Raw genomic sequence first — 27,266 nt, 5'->3', positions numbered from 1 at the left:
CAACAACAACACAGAGTTACACATGGGATAAACAACAACATACAGTCAATAACACAATAGAAAATATATATACAGTGTGTGCAAATGTAGTAAGTTATGGAGGTAAGGTAATAAATAGGCCATAGTGCAAAATAATTACAATTTAGTATTAACACTGGAGTGATAGATGTGCAGAAGATGATGTGCAAATAGAGATACTGGGGTGCAAATTGAGATTCCTCTTGAGCGGACAGCTTGATGAAAACCAGTCAATATTTAGGTCCCCAAGAAAGTAGATCTCTCTGTGTACATCACATAAACTATCAAGCATTTCATACATATTATTTAGATACTGACTGTTAGCACTTGGTGGCCAATAGCAACACCCCAAAAGAAAAAGCTTTAGATGTGCCAGGTGAACCTGCAACCACAACACTTCAAAAACACTTGAAATGAGATCTTCTCTAAGCATTACAGGGATATGGCTCTGAATAAACACTGCATTCAGAAAGTATTCAGACCCCTTGACTTTTTCCACATATTGTTACGTTACAGCCTTATTCTAAAATTGATTACATTGTTTGTTTCCTCATCAATCTACACACAATACCTCATAATGACAAAGCAAAAACAGGTTTTTAGATATTTTCGCAAATTTATTTTAAAAAATAACACAGAAATGTCACATTTACATAGGTATTCAGACCTTTTACTCAGTACTTTGTTGAAGCACCTTTGGCAGCGATTACAGCCTCGAGTCTTCTTGGGTGTGACGCTACAAGCTTGGCACACCTGTATTTGGGGAGTTTCTCCCATTCTTCTCTGTAGTTCCTCTCAAGCTCTGTCAGGTTGGATGGGGAGCGTCGCTGCACTGCTATTCTCAGGTCTCTCCAGAGATGTTTGATCGGATTCAAAAAGTGTAAAAGGTCAAGGGCTCTGAATACTTTCCGAATGCACTGTATATGAATGTTATCTGATGTTAGCAAGTTATTGATTTAATTTACCTTATTTCTAAGGCTGCATACAGTACCAGTCAAAACCCAGTATGAAAAATGTATGCACTCACTAACTAAGTCGCTCTGGATAAGAGCGTCTGCTAAATGACAAAAAATGTAAAAATGTAAATGTTAGGACACACCTACTCATTCAATTTCCCCACGCACCCTGGCAGTTTTCATGGCTGGGATAAGTTCTTTCCTCTTCTGGCGCACAGCTTCAGGATAGTCCTCGTTGAGAAAGATATACGTTCCTTTCAAGTTCTTGGCTCTTTCCAGAACAGCTATATTGTCCTTAACCTCAGGAGCATGACCACTATTGGCCTGGGCCTGTCACCTGGGCCGGTGATGGGTTTTCCAGTCCTGTAGGCGCACTCCACCTCAATCTTCCTGTGGTCCATCTTCAGTTTCTCCGAGATAATTTCCCTCACTTTCTTCTCAGACTCCATCCAGGTCTCATGTGGACATTCTGCAATTCCGTCCACAACCATGCTGTTCCGCCTTGTTTGTCCCTCGAGATAATCTGATTTCTCCATCATTGTTATCCTGGATTCACACACAGAACTGACATCCTCTCTCAATGACTTACAGATTGCCGTCATCTTGCCGTTCTCTTGTTTAACGTCATCGAGTTGACCCTGGGAGAACTGCAAACTGTTCTTCATGTCCTGGACCTCTCTGGTCAGGTCGTCCATTGTTTTATTAGTTGACTCCACCAGTATTTGGACAAAACACTTGAAGCTATTTTCTTGTTGCTGTAACAACTGCTTGTAGAACTATTTTTGTTCATTTTAAAAGATCCTTCACCTGTGATAGAGAGACACCACTGTCCTCAATGTTACTCCTGTACCATTGTCATGGTAGAGACGTAGGTTACGCTGTTACTCCTCGCACTTCCAGACAGGGCAGGTCGCAGGGAAGATTGAAAATAACAACAGCAGGGATCTAGACAGCCACAATCAGTGGTCCCAGCCACAAATGGCTAAAAGCATCGCGGGCTGCATTCAAGCCCTCAAGAAAACCCCGCTAGCTTGATAGGCAGGTAGCTAGCAGCAATGCACACTCAGCCAGACACACACACACACACAGTACAGTAGGTGCTTATCCCAGGTTAAGCTAAGTGCTGTCCGTCTATCTAGTCTTGGATAGCCTAATGTCGTTTTCCCAAATGGCACCCTATTCCCTATATAGTGCCCTATGGACGGACCCTGGTCAAAAGTTGTGTATATATAGGGAATAGGGTGCCATTTGGGACGCAGCCCAAGTCTCTCTCTGACTGTCTCCGTCTGTCCGTCCGTCTATCTGTCTGACAGTCACAGGGGGGGGGGTGAGACTCAGTGTGGAGCTGTGACTTTTGGCTGACATTTACTGACGATCCACCAGAGTCACAAATCAAATGGGACCCAGACCGTCACAGGGACAAATCCTCTCTTTAACATCCGTAGGAAGACATTTCATTGAACTGCTGCAGGGAATTGATGTAATAAATTATGTACCTGAACGTGACAATTTATACAGCGCCATACACTAGCGACCTGGGGATATAGAACATTGTGGTGTTGATGAACACTACCATTCAAAAGTTTGGGGTCACTTAGACATTTCCTTGTTTTCTAAAGAAAAGCAATTTTTCGGTCCATTAAAATAACATCAAATTGATCAGAAATACAGTGTAGACATTGTTAATGTTGTAAATGGCTATTGTAGCTGGAAACTGATGATTTTTAATGGAATATCTACATAGGCGTACAGAGGCCCATTATCAGCAACCATCAGTCATTTACATTTACATTTTAGTCATTTAGCAGACGCTCTTATCCAGAACGACTTACAGTTAGTGAGTGCATACATTATTTTATTTTTAAAAAATTATACTGGCCCCCCATGGGAAACGAACCCACAACCTTGGCGTTGCAAACGCCATGCTCTACCAACTGAGCCAAATCCCTGCCGGCCATTCCCTCCCCTACCCTGGACGACGCTGGGCCAATTGTGCGCCGCCCCATGGGTCTCCCGGTCGCGGCCGGCTACGACAGAGCCTGGATTCGAACCAGGATCTCTAGTGGCACAGCTAGCACTGCGATGCAGTGCCTTAGACCACTGCGCCACTCGGGAGACAGTCCTGTGTTCTAATTGCACGTTGTGTTTGCTAATCCAAGTTTATCATTTTAAAAGGCTAATTGATCATTAGAAAACCCTTTTGCAATTATGTTAGCACAGCTAAAAACTGTTGTGCTGATAAAAGAAGCAATAAAACTGGCCTTCTTGAGACTAGTTGAGTATCTGGAGCATCAGCAATTGTGGGTTCGATTACTCACTCACCCACCCATCCACCCACCCACCCACCCACACCCTCTCTAACCGACAAACACACACACCTTGGTCTAATTCAACCAACAGGGACCCTGAGTTAATAAAGACCAACAGTTTCTTTCCCTTAATGACAGTCTGTGCCGTCAATATCCTGAAGGCCATCAACATTAACCACCATCACAACAAATACTGATAACATCATCAGGCCGAGGGCTGGATAATCAGGGGAAAAAAGAGAGATGAACTTGGAGAAGAGTCCCCTAAGCAAGCTGGTCCTGGGGCTCTGTTCACAAACACAAACAGAACCCACAGAGCCCCAGGACAGCAACACAATTAGACCCAACCAAATCATGAGAAAACAAAAAGATAATTATTTCCAATGTGTCAAGTAATTAACAAAAAAACAGCGCAAACTAGAATGCTATTTGACCCTGAACAGAGAGTACACAGTGGCAGAATACCTGACCACTGTGACTGACCCAAAATTAAGGAAAGCTTTGACTATGTACAGACTCAGTGAGCATTGCTATTGAGAAAGGCCGCCGTAGGCAGACCTGGCTCTCAAGAGAAGACAGGCTATGTGCACACTGCCCACAAATGAGGTGGAAACTGAGCTGCACTTCCTAACCTCCTACCAAATGTATGAACATATTAAAGACACATATTTCCCTCAGATTACACAGACCCACAAAGAATTCGAAAACAAATCCAATTTTGATAAACTCCCATATCTATTGGGTGGAATACCACAGTGTGCCATCACAGCAGCAAGATTTGTGACCTGTTGCCACAAGAAAAGGGCAACCAGTGGAGCACAAACACCATTGTAAATACAACCCATATGTAAATTGATGTTTCAATTTTTTTACTTTAACTTTTTGCACATCGTTACAACACTGTATATAGTCATAATATGACATTTAGAGAGAGAGAGAGAGAGAGAGAGAGAGAGAGAGAGAGAGAGAGAGAGAGAGAGAAAGAGAGAGAGCAAAAAAGAGAGAGAGCAAAAAAGAGAGAGAATCAGTAATTGAGACCAGAAGAGCCTACAGCTTCAGGGGAGGAATGTACTGGAGGAGGAATGTACTGGACTCTTTCAAGGAGTCCTGTCTATTGACTAATTTACAGCCTGCAGGCCAAAACTCCATCCTACCAAAACAGGCTGATATTTCAGGCATCTTTTCAAACAGCTCTTACACTAAAAGAGCATTTTCATCATTTTCACAATTTCACAGTATTATTCCAACTTCATAGTGTGAAAACATATACAAAACACAGGAAAATCACGTTTTTCGACTGCACTGAGATTTTAACATTTGCATGTGTGGTTTTAAAGCGCTGTACTGCCATCCTCTAAAGTGGTGGGTTTTTGGAACGTACCAACTAAGTGTACACAGAGGGGGACCAGAACAGTATGGGTGTTTTATAGTATGCACCAAAAGCATGGGGTAGGGGGATCTGGGCAAAGAAATGATTTACCCAGGGTTGTCAGAGTGCGCTGTAACTCCCCCGCCAGGGCTTGTCCAATCCCATGGAGCCGATGCTAGAATACTGACCAATGACGGGCCACTTTTCATCGTTGGGGATGAGCAGTGTGTGGTCCTGTAACAGCCATACAGAGAGGGTGGAACAGAGGAAAGAAATTAACCCTTTACACTTGTACCCGCATACGGGTTGAAAATGGCAGATTCTGGAGCTGATAAGTGCCTAAATTGGAATGCAGTGGCTGTACAGTAACATGCTATAAATGACGTCAGAGCTCAGGCTCTGAGCTTCACAGCTCTGTATCGGTTTTGACCGACAGCCGTTCTGAACTTGAGCGCAACAAGCCGGTTCCCTCCCCAAACTTTTGCCCATTTTTGGTTGTCTGAGTGAGGGACATGCTATAAATTAAGAGGACTCTATGTATTTTGAAAGATGAGACATTGAGGATTATAATAAATACCGCATTGATGTCATACAAGCAAGCCAAACACCCGTGAGTGCACCACAGTGTCAACGTTTATGATCCTATGTTTGATGTACAGTTACAAGATTACATGGCAGCATACCTTGGGTTTTTCTGAACAGAATTAGCCGGTTTGTCTACTGTGAAGGAAATTCGCTCATGACTCCAGTCCTTTCCATGCGCACAAAAATTACGATCTGTTTCTCTGAATTGCATTGTGAAAGCCCAAAACTGTAATATCGTATTTTATAACTTAGCTAGTCATTTATTTTATTTATTTATTTTTTATTTCACCTTTATTTAACCAGGTAAGCCAGTTGAGAACAAGTTCTCATTTACAACTGCAACCTGGCCAAGATAAAGCAAAGCAGTGCGATAAAAACAACAACACAGAGTTACATATGAAATAAACAAAACGTACAGTCAATAACACAATAGAAAATCTATATACAGTGTGTGCAAATGTAGTAAGTTATGGAGGTAAGGCAATAAATAGGCTATGGTGCAAAATAATTGCAATTTAGTATTAACACTGGAGTGATAGATGTGCAGAAGATGATGTGCAAATAGAGATACTGGGGTGCAAATTAGCAAAATAAATAACAATATGGGGATGAGGTAGTTGGGTGTGCTGGTGCAGTGATCGGTAAGCTGCTCTGACAACTGATGCTTAAAGTTAATGAGGGAGATAAGTGTCTCCAGCTTCAGAGATTTTTACAATTCGTTCCAGTCATTTGCAGCAGAGAACTGGAAGGAATGGCGGCCAAAGGAGGTGTTGGCTTTGGGGATGACAAGTGAGATATACAGTGTAAAAAAGTATTTGATCCCCTGCTGATTTTGTACGTTTGCCCACTGACAAAGAAATGATCAGTCTATAATTTTAATGGTAGGTTTATTTGAACAGTGAGAGACAGAATAACAACAACAAAAATCAGAAAAACGCATGTCAAAAATGTTATCAATTGATTTGCATTTGAATGAGGGAAATAAGTATTTGACCCCTCTGCAAAACATGACTTAGTACTTGGTGGCAAAACCCTTGTTAGCAATCACAGAGGTCAGACGTTTCTTGTAGTTGGCCACCAGGTTTGCACACATCTCAGGAGGGATTTTGTTCCACTCCTCTTTGCAGATCTTCTCCAAGTCATTAAGGTTTCGAGGCTGACATTTGGCAACTCGAACCTTCAGCTCCCTCCACAGATTTTCTATGGAATTAAGGTCTGGAGACTGGCTAGGCCACTCTAGGACCTTAATGTGCTTCTTCTTGAGCCACTCCTTTGTTGCCTTGGCCGTATGTTTTGGGTCATTGTCATGCTGGAATACCCATCCACGACCCATTTTCAATGCCCTGGCTGAGGGAAGGAGGTTCTCACCCAAGATTTGACGGTACATGGCCCCATCCATCGTCCCTTTGATGCGGTGAAGTTGTCTTGTCCCCTTATCAGAAAAACACACCCAAAGCATAATGTTTCCACCTCCATGTTTGACGGTGGGGATGGTGTTCTTGGGGTCATAGGCAGCATTCCTCCTCCTCCAAACACGGCGAGTTGAGTTGGTGCCAAAGAGCTCGATTTTGGTCTCATCTGACAACAACACTTTCACCCAGTTCTCCTCTGAATCATTCAGATGTTCATTGGCAAACTTCAGACAGCCCTGTATATGTGCTTTCTTGAGCAGGGGGACCTTGCGGGCTCTGCAGGATTTCAGTCCTTCACGGCGTAGTGTGTTACCAATTGTTTTCTTGGTGACTATGGTCCCAGCTGCCTTGAGATCATTGACAAGATCCTTCTGTGTAGTTCTGGGCTGATTCCTCACCGTTCTCATGATCATTGCAACTCCACGAGGTGAGATCTTGCATGGAGCCCCAGGCCGAGGGAGATTGACAGTTATTTAGTGTTTCTTCCATTTGTGAATAATCACACCAACTGTTGTCACCTTCTCACCAAACTGCTTGGCGATGGTCTTGTAGCCCATTCCAGCCTTGTGTAGGTCTACAATCTTGTCCCTGACATCCTTGGAGAGCTCTTTGGTCTTGGCCATGGTGGAGAGTTTGGAATCTGATTGATTGATTGCTTCTGTGGACAGGTGTCTTTTATACAGGTAACAAGCTGAGATTAGGAGCACTCCCTTTAAGAGTGTGCTCCTAATCTCAGCTCGTTACCTGTATAAAACACACCTGGGAGCCAGAAAACTTTCTGATTGAGAGGGGGTCAAATACCTATTTCCCTCATTAAAATGCAAATCAATGTATAACATTTTTGACATGCGTTTTTCTGGATTTTTTTGTTGTTATTCTGTCCCTCACTGTTCAAATAAACCTACCATTAAAATTATAGACTGATCATGTCTTTGTCAGTGGGCAAACATACAAAATCAGCAGGGGATCAAATACTTTTTTCCCTCACTGTAAATGTTTTACTGGAATGGACAAATAATGAATGGAATTCAGGGATTCAATTTATTGTAAAATGTCACTTTTTTTTGTTAGAATGCACTCATACAGTGGGGAAAAAAAGTATTTAGTCAGCCACCAATTGTGCAAGTTCTCCCACTTAAAAAGATGAGAGAGGCCTGTAATTTTCATCATAGGTACACGTCAACTATGACAGACAAAATGAGAAAAAAAATCCAGAAAATCACATTGTAGGATTTTTCATGAATTTATTTGCAAATTATGGTGGAAAATAAGTATTTGGTCAATAACAAAAGTTTCTCAATACTTTGTTATATACCCTTTGTTGGCAATGACACAGGTCAAACGTTTTCTGTAAGTCTTCACAAGGTTTTCACACACTGTTGCTGGTATTTTGGCCCATTCCTCCATGCAGATCTCCTCTAGAGCAGTGATGTTTTGGGGCTGTCGCTGGGCAACACGGACTTTCAACTCCCTCCAAAGATTTTCTATGGGGTTGAGATCTGGAGACTGGCTAGGCCACTCCAGGACCTTGAAATGCTTCTTACGAAGCCACTCCTTCGTTGCCTGGGCGGTGTGTTTGGGATCATTGTCATGCTGAAAGACCCAGCCACGTTTCATCTTCAATGCCCTTGCTGATGGAAGGAGGTTTTCACTCAAAATCTCACAATACATGGCCCCATTCATTCTTTCCTTTACACGGATCAGTCGTCCTGGTCCCTTTGCAGAAAAACAGCCCCAAAGCATGATGTTTCCACCCCCCATGCTTCACAGTAGGTATGGTGTTCTTTGGATGCAACTCAGCATTCTTTGTCCTCCAAACACGACGAGTTGAGTTTTTACCAAAAAGTTATATTTTGGTTTCATCTGACCATATGACATTCTCCCAATCCTCTTCTGGATCATCCAAATGCACTCTAGCAAACTTCAGACGGGCCTGGACATGTACTGGCTTAAGCAGGGGGACACGTCTGTCACTGCAGGATTTGAGTCCCTGGCGGCGTAGTGTGTTACTGATGGTAGGCTTTTTTACTTTGGTCCCAGCTCTCTGCAGGTCATTCACTAGGTCCCCCCGTGTGGTTCTGGGATTTTTGCTCACCGTTCTTGTGATCATTTTGACCCCACAGGGTGAGATCTTGCGTGGAGCCCCAGATCGAGGGAGATTATCAGTGGTCTTGTATGTCTTCCATTTCCTAATAATTGCTCCCACAGTTGATTTCTTCAAACCAAGCTGCTTACCTATTGCAGATTCAGTCTTCCCAGCCTGGTGCAGGTCTACAATTTTGTTTCTGGTGTCCTTTGTCAGCTCTTTGGTCTTGGCCATAGTGGAGTTTGGAGTGTGACTGTTTGAGGTTGTGGACAGGTGTCTTTTATACTGATAACAAGTTCAAACAGGTGCCATTAATACAGGTAACGAGTGGAGGACAGAGGAGCCTCTTAAAGAAGAAGTTACAGGTCTGTGAGAGCCAGAAATCTTGCTTGTTTGTAGGTGACCAAATACTTATTTTCCACCATAATTTGCAAATAAATTCATTAAAAATCCTACAATGTGATTTTCTGGATTTTCTTTTCTCAATTTGTCTGTCATAGTTGACGTGTACCTATGATGAAAATTACAGGCCTCTCTCATATTTTTAAGTGGGAGAACTTACAAAATTGGTGGCTGACTAAATACTTTTTTTCCCCACTGTATATACATTTTCTAATGGTATCAGGTATTTTTTAAATATATTTTGTGTTCAAATAAAGAAAATGATGTGCCTAATTTGCATAAACACTGGGTGTATTTGCATATATGAAGACATTAACATAAAGGGGTTGAACTGCAACCACCAAAATGTTGCTCTGTCTAGGCCTACCTGCACTCACCTATGCTGTCTAGACTGCCTCATTAATGTTGTTGTCACGTTCTGTTGCATAATTCAAGAAGTGTGTCAATAGCAGGACACCCTCGGATTAAAAACCTACAGGCTTGGCTCTAGATTACATTTCAGCGCATCTAATTTGTAAACATTTAAACTGTATTAAATTATAACTTTTTTCAATTCCACAAAAAAATTAACACGCATCAAAATAAAGTTATCATTCTTGTGATGTAAGTGTTGAAACGATGCGTTTAATCCCCAACGATTCCCATGAGTGTAAAGGGTTAATGCTGGGCTGGAACAAAAGCCTGCAGACACACTGCAGACATCCAACCCTGGTTTAGAGTATTAAAAAATGTAATAACATTTTACATTTTAGTCATTTAGCAGACGCTCTTATCCAGAGTGACTTACAGGAGGAATTGGGGTTAAGTGCCTTGCTCAAGGGCACATCGACAGATTTTTCAGCTAGTCGCCTCGGGGATTAGAACCAGCAACCTTTTGGTTACTGGCACAATGCTCTTAACCACTAAGCTACCTGCTGCCGAGGCATGGGAGCCGGACGAGCAGGTCGAGGCGCGGGAACCTGTCGAGCCGGCCGAGGGAGCCTGACGAGCCGGCTGAGGCATGGGAGCCTGACGGGCCCGCTGAGGCGTGGAAGCCTGACGAGCCGGCTGAGGCATGGGAGCCTGACGGGCCCGCTAAGGCATGGGAGCCTAACGGGCCCGCTGAGGCATGACGTGGGATGGGAGCCTGCCGAGCCAACCGAGGCAAGAAAACCTCTCGAGCCAGCTAAGGCATCCCCGGTTCCTTCGGCAGCGGCACCCAGACCCGACGTCACAAACCCAAACGAAAAACAAAAACGCCCTGATGCTTCTGATAGTGGTGTCTGCATTGTGAAAGGACAGGTGTGCATAATGATGGGCAGCCTGGCCCACTCGAGCGCCAGGGAGGGGGAGCGGGAGCAGGCGTGATATATGGTATAAAAATGTACTTCAGACTAAATAAGTGATGAACATCGTAGCCTGTTACCTGAGTAATCGAGAAGCAATCAAGTAGATGAGACAGAGTCCGGCAGTGTGTGGCTCATTAAACATGGAGGACAGTGGAGCGTTGGAGCTGTCCATCAACATTTACTGGAGCTCCTAGATGGAAGCAAGAGATTAATTCTTACTTTTCTCAACCTCAGGCGACCCCACCTCCCCATGTCTGAGCCCAGGTACCTCCCTGGAGTCTCACCTATCAGGAGGAGGAGAGAGAGGAGGAGCTGTCAACATCTCATATGGGTCCACTTCAGTTGGCATAATGTTTAGGTGGTAGAGCACGGCCCTTGCAATTATATATTAAAACAAAAATCAGTTATTATGGTGAGTTAAGGTAGTACCTCATCTGTTTCAAATGTTTTCTGCTGTTTGGTGCCAATTGAACATGATCATGGATTAACATCGTCTCACTTGGTCTCAGACAGTTCGTGTTCGCCGATCATTTGGTTCCGCTTGAAGAGGGTGGGAGACTCCCCTACAGTCTCTGGACTCCCCTTGGGTAACCGTGGATACAGAGGACTCACCCATAACCTGAGACACAGACATAGATATACTGTCTCAATACAACATCTGTTACATAATACTACACAATACAATCATGCAACAATACAACCCCTAGTCAAAGCCATTACAAATCAAATCACATTTTATTTGTCACATGCGCCGAATACAACAGGTGTAGACATTACAGTGAAATGCTTACTTACAAGCCCTTAACCAACAATGCAGTTTTAAGACGAATAGGTGTTAAGTAAACAAATGATAAGTCAATAATAAAAGCAGTAAAATAACAGTAAAAATAACAGTAGCGAGGCTATATACAGGGGGTACCGGTACAGAGTCAATGTGCAGGGGCACCGGTTAGTCAAGGTAATTGAGGTAATATGTACATGTAGCTATAGTTAAAGTGACTATGGATAGATAATAAACAGAGAGTAGCAGCAGCGTAAAAGAGGGGGTGGGGGGTGGGCAATGCAAATAATCTGGGTAGCCATTTTATTAGCTGTTCAGGAGTCTTATGGCTTGGGGGTAGAAGCTGTTAAGAAGCCTTTTGGACCTAGACTTGGCGCTTCGGGTACCGCTTGCCGTGCGGTAGCAGAGAGAACAGTCTATGACTAGGGTGGCTGGAGTCTTTGACAATGTTTAGGGCCTTCCTCTGACACCGCCTGGCATAGAGGTCCTGGATGGAAGGAAGCTTGGCCCCAGTGATGTACGGCAGGTAGCTTAGTGGGTAAGAGCGTTGTGCCAGTAACCGAAAGGTCGCTGGTTCTAATCCCCGAGCCGACTAGGTGAAAAATCTGTCGATGTGCCCTTGAGCAAGGCACTTAACCCTAATTGCTCATGTAAGTTGCTCTGGATAAGAGCGTCTGCTAAATGACTAAAATGTAAATGTAAAATGTACTGGGCCGTACGCACTACCCTCTGTAGTGCCTTGCGGTCGGAGGCCGAGCAGTTGCCATACCAGGCTGTGATGCAACCAGTCAGGATGCTCTCGATGGTGCAGCTGTATAACGTTCTGAGGACCCATGCCAAATCTTTTCAATCTCCTGAGGGGGAATAGGCTTTGTCGTGCCCTCTTCACGACTGTCTTGGTGTGTTTGGACCATGATAGTTTGTTGGTGATGTGGACACCAAGGAACATGAAGCTCTCAACCTGCTCCACTACAGCCCCATCGATGAGAATGGGGGCGTGCTCGGTCCTCTTCTTTTTCCTGTAGTCCACAATCATCTCCTTTGTCTTGATCACGTTGAGGGAGAGGTTGTTATCCTGGCACCACATGGCCAGGTCTCTGACCTCCTCCCTATAGGCTGTCTCATCGTTGTCGGTGATCAGGCCTACCACTGTTGTGTCGTCGGCAAACTTAATGGTGGTGTTGGAGTCGTGCCTGGCCATGCAGTCATGGGTGAACAGGGAGTACAGGAGGGGACTGAGCACCCACCCGTGAGGGGCCCCCGTGTTGAGGATCAGCGTGGCAGATGTGTTGTTACCTACCCTTACCACCTGGGGGAAGCCCGTCAGGAAGTCCAGGATCCAGTTGCAGAGGGAGGTGTTTAGTCCCAGGGTCCTTACAATACAACCTCAACTATATATCACTCAGCACAATACCCTCTCTCTTGTTTCATAAGTCATCAGTGTTCTGACATATCCCCATGAGTCTTCATGGTCACTGTCTGCTGCTTACAAAACCAAGTTCCCCTTAGGGGATCAATAAAGTTTTTTTCATTCAATTCACTAAATGAAAAACTGAGAGAAAGCCTCACAACGTCAACACACCCTGCATATCACTTCAGCCATTTGTCATCCACAGCTTGACAGAGGCTGAAAGCAATTCTGGGGTGACAGACATAGCAGATGTGTGTGTGTGTGATGTAACTCCAATGGCAGGGCAGAACGGGGCCAGAGCTCATGAATATGGAGGCCAGGCACTAGGATCCGCCTCTAAGGAGAGGGCAGGCCCAGACCAGACATCCACTACTACCACCTCAGCATGACGATCAGACAGAGAGAGGAGGAGTGAGAGAGGTTGAAAAGGAAGAAAGAGGAGAGAGATATACATATGGAGGGGAGAGATATACATATGGAGGAGAGAGGTATACATATGGAGGAGAGAGGTATACATATGGAGGGGAGATATATACATATGGAGGAGAGAGGTATACATATGGAGGAGAGAGGTATACATATGGAGGGGAGATATATACATATGGAGGGGAGTGGTATACATATGGAGGGGAGAGGTATACATATGGAGGGGAGAGATATGCATATGGAGGAGAGAGATATACATATGGAGGGGAGAGATATACATATGGAGGGGAGATATATACATATGGAGGGCAGAGATATACATATGGAGGGGAGATATATACATATGGAGGGCAGAGATATACATATGGAGGAGAGAGGTATACATATGGAGGGAGAGATATACATTTACATATGGAGGGGAGCGTATTTGGACAGTGAAGATACATATATATTTTTTGGGCTCTATACTCCAGCATTTTGGATTTGAGATATCAAAATAAATATATGGAGGCTACAGTACAGAATGTCACCTTTTACTTGAGGGTATTTTTTTGATTGACAGGTAGAGAGTGAGAAACGGAGAGGAGAGAGGAGTATTTAAGTGAGAGACGACATAGATGGAGGAGGTAGGCCAAACTGTTGTTCTTTAAAGGCTGCTCTCTCTGTTAGAGCCTCGCTAATGGAACTGGGGTCAAGGGTCAGGGAGAGGCGGAGTAGACAGGAAATGACCTCATAAATAGAGGGATCACCTGAATGAAAGAATCTGAAAGAGGGGATGATTTCATCTCTCCTATTAGTGTAAGGGAGTACATGAACATCAGAGAGCGATTAACTGGCAGAGACACTTAATATGTGTTTCTGTAAAATAATCAGTACAGGTTTTATGAAAGGATTGGGGGATTGGTTTGTCAGAAAAAAACTCGTGCCCCAGTTACTATTGGGCCTCATTTCAGCTTGCTGAGCGAGTTGTCATGGTAACCAAGATCAAATGTGTTATTAAGGTTGGTATGAATACACGACGACAGCTAGGATATTCATCCCAGATATGAGACTAATATTGTTTTCTTAATGCTCAAACCACAAACTAACTACTTCAAAGACATCTGGCTCTCAAGCAATGCAAGAACTTAATAATTAATCAAAAACAAAATGATGAAATTGAAGTTCACCTCATTTCAACTGGGAGTGTAGACTGTAACCTAGCGTAGCATGCAGTCTAGTTTAACCACACTATAGAAACGGTAGCCTTCAAAATGGCCACGGTAAGAGACTCACTCACCTCTGTGTTTTCTGGTACCAGTCTGCCCTGATCATGTTGGAAGTGAGGATGACCACTCTGAAGCCTTCCTCATACCACAGAAACATCATCTTCCTGTTAGTACAAGATGGAGGACACATGTCAACTGAGGACACAATTCGCACGCACGGGCAACATACAACAACTGAACCACAACAACATACACAGTAATAGTCCTTAAGGAAGCCAGAGAAATCAAACGTATAAATATGCATCATGCAGCTATGGCAACAGAGGCTTGCGCTCCTGTTTAACACTTAGGATAAAAGTGAATAGTTAAGATGAAGACTTAAGATCAGTAGTGTTGCTCAGACAGATGAGATGACAGTCATACATGGTATACCAGGGGTCATGAACCGGTTCAGGGAACAGAACCGGAACCCGGAAAATAAACCAAACCGGGAACGAAAGTGATCTGTAGTGTTTTCAGTCCCACAAAAAAACGCCATCAAAGTGCCTATGCAAAGCGCTCTCTGTCACGCAGATACTCTTTCCAGTGTCTGCCTGACAGCTTTTTCTAGGCTAGTTAAGGATACTATGTTATTACATTTCACATTGGATTCATTAACAACAAAGGTAAGAGTGTTTTGAATTCTGGTGCCGCTGCACACGGAAGCTTGTTAGCCATCTCTGGTCCAGGTCATTGAGCCAAAATTTTCAGACATTCAAAGTCCCTCCATATTAAACGCTCCTCCATTGGTATCTAGCTAGTATATAATGATGTAATTCAGTGAAGTAATGATAGGCCTACTACTAATATCCTAAACACATCTCTCTCGCTCTATCCCCGCCCGCAAAGTTTCAGTCGCATTTCGCGCCCTACACTTGTCTGTCCATCAAGCATGTTCAAACAATTACCTTGCCCAGTCCATAGCAAGCTGCTCTATCCGCACTGATTGGTGGGGTAATTTAATTAGGTAAATGTAAAAAGTATGTCGATTTCACAGGTTAAAAAAGGAACAAAAAAGGAATTATATAAACCGGTTACTTTTTTTTTCTTTTTTCTTTTTCTTTAAAAAAAATCGGTTCAGAATTTTATTATGCTGGTTGGAATAGTGGAACGGAACGAAAATAATTGTGGTTCTGTTTAGAATGAAACGATTGGAAAATAATTTTGTGGAAGTTGTTTCCCACTGTGTTTTCCTTTTGATAATTAGAGTAATGACGGTGGGTGAGACTGGAGTTAAAACAGAACACTGATACAGGCTCACCTGGATGTTGGGTGGCGGTTTGACAGGTGACCATTGCACGCTACCTTCAACTTGACGTCCTTTACGCTAAGCCCAGCTCTGGTAACATTCATGTGCGTTAAAGGTAGGCTTAGCTAAAGCATCAATTGTTTAGCATTTTCAATACAAAAAAGAGACACCCAACTCTGTTAGTTCCAATGATGTATATAAACCCTGGATTGCTGATGCCATGTATTGGCCATTGAGAGGCTTTGAAGCCACCGGTCAGCCATAATGGCACTCCCCAGCAGGAGCAGTCCTCCATAGGAATGAATGGAATTCTACAGTATTTCAATTAAATGTTTCAAGGACAAAATTACATTTATTTAAGTATTTTTTTGTTGTGTTGAGCAAAGTAACATTAGAACTTTAAAAAAATTATACTTTAAAGGGTAGGAAGCATGACTCACCAAAGTAACAACACAGTGTGGTCAAAGACTTCGTAACTTAGTTGTAGTCACGATCTGATTACCTATAACTACAAACATAGTTATGTTTTGGGTTATTACATATTTCTTAACATCTTCTTAACTACCCACAACGCACTATTTCTCAACGTCATATGGAGAATCTACTCTGTGCTACCGAGTTCGAATGCTAGCTCGGTAGCTAGCTCACGCTTGCTAATGTTAGCATCCTCATCCTCATGTTCTTGTGGCTGTGTTATCTAGTGGGAACCCGTTAGCATGGCAGGCTCTGGTGCCTTCTTGCCGTGGGCTAAAAACACAAGAGAAAATCATACCTGCCTTCTCTAATTGTGTAGTACGTCATTTGTTTTCGTTTTATAACTTTTTCCCACCTTGGCTTAGCGCTAGCACGCTAGCTGACTGACATCTGGAATATATTCATTTAGGATTTTTCTCGCTATATAGCTATTGGATTTCCCTCACTGACTCTCTCTCCGCCCGGTGAAGCACCCGCCTCCCCCCGCTTTGGTAGCTAGCTAACTCAGCCTGCACAAAGTTTTTCCATCGGATGGGCCCTAGCCATCAATCTGTAAGTCTCAGCTATCTCTTTGCTTTTGAGCTGCGGTTGTGTTTTAGTTTTGTTAGTTGTGTTTTAGTTGGTCTCCAGTTTAGCTCTAACTTGCCGACCATAACCATGGTGGTTGGCTAGACTGGCTGGGCTATAGCTAGTTGGCTAAATAGCTGACGTTAGCTGGCTGGCTAGCTCGCTGGCTAAGATAACGGCATATAGCTAATATTCTTTGATAACTGGTTAGATGGTGTTATGCATTTCTAGGTGTTGATAGCAACTGGCTGACTCATGCAGTGCTAACAATGTTAGCAAGCTAGTAGGGCTAATGTTAGCAGGCTAGTTGGCTAGCAACCTTGCAAGTTGATTTGTAACAAAGATTTATACATTATTTGCTTGTAAGTTGGCTGAACATTTGATTGAAACCAGTAATCATGAGTGCAAATGATTTGGTTTAATTTGAAGTTACATATTTGAAGTTATTTATGTTGGAATTTACATGATAGAGAATAGTCTGGCTTGCCGGGTCCTCCATATTAGGCTACATCTGTCACGGTTTCGGCCGAGGCTGCCTCTCTTCCTTGCTCGGGCAGGCTTCGGCGTTCGTCGTCTCCGGAATACTAGCTGCCACCGTTGCATGTTTCTATGTTCGTTTGCTTTTGTCTGATTGTTGTTACACCTGTTATCGTTTAGTGTAATTAGTGTCCTATAAGTTCTCGTTGTGTTTGTCTAGTGTTGTGTGTGATTGTTTTCACTGTCGTGCGTATTGCTTGTGTCTATACAGTTTGCTCGGTTGAGCTGCTCTCCATTTGTGTTTGGAGTATTTTGTCGCACGTGTTTAGTGCGCCCGTTTTCTTTCGCCTGCGTGCGGAGTTTCTCGCCTCAGGGCATTTATTTTCGTGCTGTGTTTATTGCTAACCACTAAAGTCTTTTGGACTTACTTTGTGCGTCCTGCGCCTGATTCCACCACCACACCCACCTACAGCTATACTGACAGAATCACACACCAGCTCGAATGGAATCAGCAGGAGCCGCAGCAGCACAGGCGACGTTGGAGGACAGGGTCCGCGAGCAGAATGACCAGATCCTGCGGATGGGGTCCGCACTGCAGGAGGTGATCACCACCATCCGAGGCTGGGAGACCCGAGGGACACCTCCACCGCCATCTTCCCTGCCCGCACCATCGGCAAGTCAGCCCATTCCCGCTCCGGAACCCAGAGGAGTTCGACTCTCGCTCCCGAGGGCCTACGATGGGACCGCTGCCGGGTGTCAGGGATTCCTTCTCCAGGTGGAGCTTTACCTGGCCACCGTGCACCCGGCGCCCTCGGGACACGAGAGCGTGTCCGCCCTGATCTCCTGCCTTTCCGGTAAGGCGTTGGAATGGGCCAACGCAGAGTGGAGGAGAATAGACGCTACCACCATCACCTACGACGAGTTCTCCCGCCGCTTCAGGGCGATGTTTGACCATCCCCCGGAGGGGAAAGCGGCGGGGGAGCGTCTGTTCTGCCTCCGGCAGGGGAAGAGGAGTGCCCAGGAGTTCACCTTGGAATTCCGTACTCTAGCGGCGGATGCAGGGTGGAATGAGCGGGCTCTCATCGATCACTACCGATGTAGTCTACGTGAGGACGTCCGTAGGGAGCTGGCCTGTAGGGACACCAGCCTCTCGTTCGACCAGTTGGTCGACATGTCCATCAGGCTGGATACCCTGCTAGCTACCCGCGGACGTCCCGAGGGGGTCCGTCCATTTCACCCTCCAGCGCCTCCCGAGCCGTGCCCCATGGAGCTCGGGGCGCTGGCGCTAGAGAGAGGAGGGGTCGGATTACGAGGGGGTCCATCTCCTGCACCAACTGTGGTCGGGAGGACACACCGCGGCTAGGTGCTGGGGATGGCCTCCTAGGGGAGAAGACGACAGGTCCCGCACTGGGGAGTCCGTCCAGGTGAGTAGGCGCCCCACTCACCCAGAGCTCTCTGTTGCACACTTCTGTATACCTGTGCGTTTTCCACAGGTAGCACCTCATTCCCAGCATAAGGCGCTGGTAGATTCAGGCGCGGCTGGGAATTTTGTTGATAAGAAATTTTGTTTAGCCTTAGGGATTCCCCTTCTCCCTGTTGACGTCCCCTTCCCCGTTCATGCCCTAGATAGCCGTCCGTTGGGTGCGGGCTTGATCAGGGAGGTCACGGCGCCACTTAGGATGTGTGCGCAGGGGGTCATCAGGAGATGATCCAGCTATTTCTGATCGACTCGCCTGCGTATCCAGTGGTGCTGGGCATGCCCTGGTTGAGTACCCATAACCCATCTATTTCGTGGCAGGAGAGGGCTCTGATGGAGTGGTCTGCCCAGTGTGTGGGTCGATGTTTAGGCGTTTCCGTAGGGGCTACCTCGGTGGAGAGTCCAAACCAGGTGCCCGCATTGCACGTTCCCCCTGAGTATGGGGATTTGGCTATTGTGTTCAGTAAGTCGAGGGCGACGCAGTTGCCTCCCCATAGGCAGGGAGATTGTGCGATAGACCTCCAGGCAGGAGCTGCGCTCCCACGGAGCCATGTGTATCCTCTGTCTCAGGAGGAGAAGAGAGCTATGGAGACTTACATAGACGAATCTCTGAGACAAGGATACATACGGCCCTCCACTTCCCCTGCGTCCTCGAGTTTCTTTTTTTGTGAAGAAAAAGGATGGTGGGTTACGCCCGTGCATTGATTACCGTGGTCTCAATCAGATCACGGTGAAGTACAGTTATCCACTCCCGCTGATTGCGACCATGACGGAGTCATTGCACGGGGCGCGTTTCTTCACTAAATTAGATCTCAGGAGCGCGTACAACTTGGTGCGCATTAGGGGGGGCGATGAATGGAAGACAGCCTTTAGTACCACCTCAGGCCATTACGAGTATCTTGTCATGCCATACGGGTTGATGAACGCTCCTTCAGTTTTCCAATCATTCGTGGATGAGATCTTCAGGGACATGCAGGGGCAGGGGGTGGTCGTGTACATAGATGACATTCTCGTGTACTCGCCTACCCGAGTCGAGCATGTGGCCCTGGTGCGCCGAGTGTTGCGGAGGCTGTTGGAGCACGACCTGTATGTCAAGGCAGAGAAGTGTCTGTTCTTCCAGGAGTCGGTCTCCTTTTTGGGTTATCAGTTGTCTGCGTCACGGGTGAAGATGGAGGTAGACCGGGTGTCAGCCGTGCGTAATTGGCAAACGCCAACCACTGTGAAGGATGTGCAGCAGTTTTTGGGGTTTGCGAATTACTACCGGAGGTTTATCCGGGGTTTTGGACAGGTGGCAGCTCCCATAACGTCTCTTTTGAAGGGGGGTCCGGTGCGTCTGCAGTGGTCAGCCGAGGCGGACAGGGCGTTTGGGAGGCTGAAGGACCTGTTTACCTCGGCCCCGGTGCTGGCGCATCCGGATCCCTCTTTGCCATTTCAGGTAGAGGTGGACGCGTCAGAGGCCGGTATAGGAGCCGTGCTTTCGCAACGGTCCGGCGCGCCACCTAAACTCCGCCCCCTGTGCTTTTTATTCCAAGAAGCTCAGTCCGGCGGAGCGAAACTACGACGTAGGGGACAGGGAGCTGTTAGCCGTGGTACAGGCCCCTAAAGGTGTGGAGGCACTGGCTTGAGGGGGCTCAACACCCTTTCCTCATTTTGACGGACCACCGTAACCTGGAGTACATCCGGGCAGCGAGGAGGCTGAACCCTCGCCAGGCGAGGTGGAATATGTTTTTGACCCGGTTCACATTTAAGATCACGTACATCCCTGTGTCACAGAACGGTAAGGCAGACGCACTGTCCTGGCGGTATGACACGGAGGAGAGGTCCGTGGAGCCCACTCCCATACTGCCGGAGTCTTGTCTGGTGGCACCGGTAGTGTGGGAGGTCGATGCTGAACTCGAGCGGGCGTTACGCACCGACCCTAGTCCACCTCAATGCCCGGAGGGTCGGAAGTACGTTCCGCTCGAGGTTCGGGATCGATTGATCTATTGGGCTCACACGTCACCCTCCTCTGGACACCCTGGTATCGGCCGGACAGTGCACTGTCTTAGTGCCAAGTACTGGTGGCCCACGTTGGCGAGGGATGTGAGGGTTTATGTTTCCTCCTGCTCGGTGTGCGCCCAGTGTAAGGCGCCTAGACATCTGCCTAGGGGTAAGTTACTACCCCTGCCCGTTCCACAACGACCATGGTCTCACCTCTCGGTGGATTTCCTCACTGACCTTCCTCCTTCACAGGGGAATACCACTATACTGGTCGTTGTGGACCGGTTTTCTAAGGCCTGTCATTTGCTCCCTATGCCGGGCCTTCCTACTGCCATGCAAACCGCCGAAGCACTATTCACCCATGTGTTCCGGCACTACGGGGTACCCGAGGATATTGTGTCTGATCGAGGTCCCCAATTTACCTCCAGAGTCTGGAGAGCTTTTATGGAGCGGTTGGGGGTCTCGGTGAGCCTCACCTCGGGTTACCACCCGGAGAGTAATGGGCAGGTGGAACGTGTGAACCAGGATGTGGGTAGGTTTCTTAGAACATACTGCCAGGACCGGCCGGAGGAGTGGGCAGGTACGTTCCCTGGGCCGAAATGGCCCAGAATTCCCTACGCCATTCCTCCACTAACCTAACCCCTTTCCAATGTGTGTTAGGTTACCAGCCGGTTCTGGCACCTTGGCAGCAGAGCCAGATCGAGGCTCCTGCGGTGGATGAGTGGGTGCGGCGCTCGGAGGAGACATGGAACGCTGCACACGTCCACCTGCAGCGGGCCCTCCGTCGTCATAAGGCGAGCGCCCGATCTCCACCGCAGTGAGGGACCGGTGTACGCACCTGGTGATCGAGTCTGGCTCTCTACCAGAAACCTGCCCCTCCGCCTGCCCTGTCGGAAACTGGGTCGGCGGTTTGTAGGGCCATTTAAAGTCCTGAGAAGGTTGAACGAGGTGTGTTACAAATTACAACTACCTGTTGAGTATAAAAGTATTAACCCCTCGTTCCATGTGTCTCTTCTCAGGCCGGTGGTAGCTGGCCCACTCCAAGAAAGTGAGATCAGGGAGACTCCTCCGCCCCCATTGGACATCGAGGGGCACCGGCGTACTCCGTGCGGTCCATCTTGGATTCGAGACGTCGGATGGGGGTCTCCAATATCTAGTGGAGTGGGAGGGGTACGGCCCGGAGGAACGGTGCGGTGCCGAGGAGAGACATTTTGGACCCGTCTCTCCTGACGGAATTCCATCGTGGGCACCCGACGCACTCTGCTCCGCGTCCTCCTGGTCGTCCCCGAGGCCGGAGTCGGCGCACGTCTGGAGCCGCGTGTCAAGGGGGGGGTACTGTCACGGTTTCGGCCGAGGCTGCCTCTCTTCCTTGCTCGGGCAGGCTTCGGCGTTCGTCGCCTCCGGAATACTAGCTGCCACCGTTGCATGTTTCTATGTTCGTTTGCTTTTGTCTGATTGTTGTTACACCTGTTATCGTTTAGTGTAATTAGTGTCCTATAAGTTCTCGTTGTGTTTGTCTAGTGTTGTGTGTGATTGTTTTCACTGTCGTGCGTATTGCTTGTGTCTATACAGTTTGCTCGGTTGAGCTGCTCTCCATTTGTGTTTGGAGTATTTTGTCGCACGTGTTTAGTGCGCCCGTTTTCTTTCGCCTGCGTGCGGAGTTTCTCGCCTCAGGGCATTTATTTTCGTGCTGTGTTTATTGCTAACCACTAAAGTCTTTTGGACTTACTTTGTGCGTCCTGCGCCTGATTCCACCACCACACCCACCTACAGCTATACTGACAACATCACACCCCAAAAGCGGTCATCAAGGCAAAGGGTGGCTATTTGAAGAATCTGTTTAACACTTTTTTGGTTCCTACATGATTCCATATGTGTTATTTCATAGTTTTGATGTCTTCACTAATATTCTTCAATGTAGAAATATAGTAAAAAGAAAGAAAAACCCTTGAATGAGTAGGTGTTATAAATCTTTTGACCGGTAGAGTGTGTGTATATATACAGCGAGGGAAAAAAGTATTTGATCCCCTGCTGATTTTGTACGTTTGCCCACTGACAAAGACATGATCAGTCTATAATTTTAATGGTAGGTTTATTTGAACAGTGAGAGACAGAATAACAACAAAAAAATCCAGAAAAACGCATGTCAAAAATGTTATAAATTGATTTGCATCTTAATGTAGCTCAGCTGGTAGAGCACAGCGCTTGTAACGCCAAGGTAGTGGGTTCGATCCCCGGGACGACCCATACACAAAAAAATGTATGCACGCATGACTGTAAGTCGCTTTGTATAAAAGCGTCTGCTAAATGGGCTATAGCTATTATTATTAATGAGGGGAAATAAGTATTTGACCCTTCTGCAAAACATGACTTAGTACTTGGTGGCAAAACCCTTGTTGGCAATCACAGAGGTCAGACATTTCTTGTAGTTGGCCACCAGGTTTGCACACATCTCAGGAGGGATTTTGTCCCTCATTAAGGTTTCGAGGCTGACGTTTGGCAACTCGAGCCTTCAGCTCCCTCCACAGATGTTCTATGGGATTAAGGTCTGGAGACTGGCTAAACCACTCCAGGACCTTAATGTGCTTCTTCTTGGGCCACTCCTTTGTTGCCTTGGCCGTGTGTTTTGGGTCATTGTCATGCTGGAATACCCATCCACAACCCATTTTCAATGCTCTGGCTGAGGGAAGGAGGTTCTCAACCAAGATTTGACGGTACATGGCCCCGTCCATCGTCCCTTTTATGCGGTGAAGTTGTCCTGTCCCCTTAGCAGAAAAACACCCCCAAAGCATAATGTTTCCACCTCCATGTTTGACGGTGGGGATGGTGTTCTTGGTGTCATAGGCAGCATTCCTCCTCCTCCAAACACGGCGAGTTGAGTTGATGCCAAAGAACTCGATTGGTCTCATCTGACCAGAACACTTTCACCCAGTTCTCCTCTGAATTATTCATATGTTCATTGGCAAACTTCAGACGGGCCTGTATATGTGCTTTCTTGAGCAGGGGGACCTTGCGGGCGCTGCAGGATTTCAGTCCTTCACGGCGTAGTGTGTTACCAATTGTTTTCTTGGTGACTATGGTCCCAGCTGCCTTGAGATCATTGACAAGATCCTCCCGTGTAGTTCTGGGCTGATTCCTCACCGTTCTCATGATCATTGCAACTCCACGAGGTGAGATCTTGCATGGAGCCCCAGGCCGAGGGAGATTGACAGTTATTTTGTGTTTCTTCCATTTGCGAATAATCGCACCAACTGTTGTCACCTTTTCACCAAGCTGCTTGGCGATGGTCTTGTAGCCCATTCCAGCCTTGTGTAGGTCTACAATCTTGTCCCTGACATCCTTGTAGAGCTCTTTGGTCTTGGCCATGGTGGAGAGTTTGGAATCTGATTGATTGATTGCTTCTGTGGACAGGTGTCTTTTATACAGGTAACAAACTGAGATTAGGAACACTCCCTTTAAGAGTGTGCTCCTAATCTCAGCTCGTTACCTGTATAAAAGACACTTGGGAGCCAGAAATCTTTCTGATTGAGAGCGGGTCAAATACTTATTTCCCTCATTAAAATGCAAATCAATGTATAACATTTTTGACATGCGTTTTTCTGGAATTATTTGTTGTTATTCTGTCTCTCACTGTTCAAATAAACCTACCATTAAAATTATAGACTGATCATGTCTTTGTCAGTGGGCAAACGTACAAAATCAGCAGGGGATCCTCACTGTATGTATGTATGTATGTATATATATATATATATATATATATATATATATATATATATAAACATACATACACACACACACACACACTGCTTTTTGGTGATTAGGTAAATGACTTAGCCAGCTAGTAGTAAGTCGCTCTGGATAAGAGCGTCTGCTAAATGACTAAAATGTAAATGTAAAATGTAGCTACAACTTCAAAAGCTTTTACAGAAGAATATGAGTGCTTAAATAATATGTATAACAAAAGGTCAGGAATAAAAGCATAAGAGACTGGAGCCAGGAGATGAGAGAACGAGAGACAGAGACAGAGACAGAGAGAGTAGATTTGTTTGGGTTTACATTGTGAGTCAATGCATATTTTTTCGAAAATCAACCCCTCCCTCTGGTGGACTATGGTGTAAATTACAACATTAGTATTTATATGGTAAATAAAGGTAAGAAGAGAGTGAAAGAAGAGGGGAAGTTGAGAGAAGAGGGGAAGGTGGACGAGGAGGAGGGAAGAGGAGGGGAAGTTGAGAGAAGAGGGGAAGGTGGATGAGGAGGGGAAGATGAGAGAAGAGGGGAAGATGGAAGAAGGGCAAGTCAAAAGAAGAGCAGTTGCAAAGGAGAAAAAGAGAGGAAGGTAAGAGAGAAAACAGTGTCTCACGTGGCAGAGATGTGTTTGGCTGCTAACTGGCAGAAGCAGACATGGCTGTAGTAGTATTAGTAGTAGTAGTAGTAGTAGTAGTAGTAGTAGTAGTAGTAGTATTAGTAGTAGTAGTAGTAGTAGTAGCAGCAGAGATGTGTTTTGCTGCTAACTGGCAGAAGCAGACATGGCTGTAGTAGTAGTAGTAGTAGTAGTAGTAGTAGTAGTAGTAGCAGCAGAGATGTGTTTTGCTGCTAACTGGCAGAAGCAGACATGGCTGTAGTAGTATTAGTAGTAGTAGTAGTAGTAGTAGTAGTAGTAGTAGTAGTAGTAGAAGCAGAGATGTGTTTGGCTGCTAACTGGCAGAAGCAGACATGGCTGTAGTAGTATTAGTAGTAGTAGTAGTAGTAGTAGCAGCAGAGATGTGTTTGGCTGCTAACTGGCAGAAGCAGACATGGCTGTAGTAGTAGTAGTAGTAGTAGTAGTAGTAGTAGTAGTAGTAGTGCATTTTGTATATGCATTTTGCAGTGGCGCACCACCACTGCTAAATTGTAAATCGTTATAAATTTTACATTAATAATTTTAGCATTTTTACCTGTCTACAATACCCACTGTAGTGCGCGTAGATCGCAAGCCCATAGTAAGTCAATAGGGCTAACGTTGACCGGCTAGCTACTACTGCCACAAAGAATTGGCAGCTAGCTACCCACGAAGAATCTACCTTGCATAACATTAGTTTTAGGTCATTTTTGCCTGTTAAACTATCTGGTTAGCTAGATTATTACGATTCACATATAGCTAGCTGATAGTTATGAAGTAAAACATTTGCATTGTGTATAGCTTGTTTCTTCTCTATTGTTGCCATTGTCCTGGCAGGAAGAAGGTTCAGTGAATGGGGAGGTGCAGCGTGAGGTAATACAGTAGGGAGAGTGCTTCTCAAATGTAATGTTTTATGCATTCTCCACACTCTCGTCCTCACAAGAAAGTACTCAAGAGAACATCCTCGTAGAATGCACTCGGAGCATGAGAGTGTGGAGCACAGTAGTATGCATATTGAGAAACACCCCCGGTGTATAGTCTAGTGAGTGTGCGTAGGGTCTGTGCAAGATAAGAATCAGTGCAGATAGTTTGGGTATCATTTATTGACTATTTAGCAATCTGGCTATTTAGCAATCTTATGGCTTGGGGGTAGAAGCTGTCTCGGAGCCTGTTGGTCCAAGAGCCGATGCTCCGGTACCGTTTGCCGGATGGTAGGAGAGTGAATAGTCTATGGCTTGGGTGGTTGGAGTCTTTGGCAATTTTTCGGGCCCTCCTCTGACACCGCCTGATATAGTGGTCCTGGATGGCAGGGAGCTCAGCCCCAGTGATGTACTGGGCTGTCCGCACCACCCTCTGTAGCGCTTTGCAGTCAAGGACGGTGCATTTGCCGTACCAAGCGGTGATGCAGCCAGTCAAGATGCTCTCGATGTTGTAGCTGTAAAACTTTCGGAGGATCCGAGGGCCCATGCTAAATCTTTTCAGACTCCTGGGGGGGGGGGGAAGAGGCGCTGCCGTGCCCTCTTCACGACTGTGTGGGTATGTGTGGACCATGTTAAGTCCTTAGTGATGTGGACGCCAAGGAACTTGAAGTTCTCGACCTGCTCCACAATCCAGCCCCTCTATGTGAATTGGAGTTGATCTAGGGTGTCTGGGATGATGGTGTGTCATGACCAGCCTTTCAAAGCACTTCATAATTACAGATGTGAGTGCTACAGATCGATAGTCATTTAGGCAGGTTACCTTGGAGCTCTTAGGAACAGGGACAATAGTGGTCAGCTTGAAACATGTTGGGATTACAGGCTGGGACAATGAGAGATTGAAAATGTCTGAAGACACTCGCCAGCTGGTCTGCGCATGCTTTGAGAACGTGCCCTGGTATTCCGTCTGGCCCGGCAGCCTTGTGATTGTTAACCTGTTTAAACTAAAAAAATATGGGCTTTCACGCAAGGCACAGTGTTATATTCCTCGAAGTGGACATAAAAGGCATTTAGCTCATTTGTGAGTTCTGCGTTGCTGGGCAAGTCATGGCTGGTTTTCCCTTTGTAATCCGTTATCGTCTGCAAGCCCTGGCACATGCGACGAGCGTCGGAGCCAATCATCACCACCAATAGCCTTTATATCATCAATCATCAGTCATTGTAGATGATCAAAAACTGTTTTCAGTATAAACTATGTGTAGATTAACGACCAGTAGGGCATTACCTGAACTCAGGTGGGTACTGCTGCACCATCCAGGCAATGGCATTTCACAAATGCACAGTAGTTGAACTACAAAAGAAAGGAAAGATGACCATTAAAATAGATAAAGTATCTTACAGCTCCTTGAGTCAA

General features: G+C 45.9%; 1 long non-coding RNA gene across 2 annotated transcripts; it reads right to left on the bottom strand.

The window, feature by feature from the left end:
• Positions 1–4,254: 4,254 nt before the first annotated feature.
• On the bottom strand, positions 4,255–27,266 carry LOC121544274. 2 transcript variants are annotated; one of them, XR_005996079.2, is made up of 5 exons: positions 27,138–27,266; positions 14,363–14,455; positions 10,895–11,084; positions 10,543–10,749; positions 4,255–4,886 (listed from the first exon to the last, which is right to left on the bottom strand). It is a non-coding gene; the product is annotated as an uncharacterized LOC121544274 (long non-coding RNA). The 2 variants fall into 2 exon arrangements; XR_005996078.2 differs by having other exon boundaries at positions 10,543–10,655.

Source organism: Coregonus clupeaformis, chromosome 29 (genome assembly GCF_020615455.1).
Source record: "Coregonus clupeaformis isolate EN_2021a chromosome 29, ASM2061545v1, whole genome shotgun sequence".
NCBI classification, from domain to species: Eukaryota; Metazoa; Chordata; class Actinopteri; order Salmoniformes; family Salmonidae; genus Coregonus; species Coregonus clupeaformis.
This window is presented reverse-complemented; position numbering and strand designations above follow the sequence as displayed.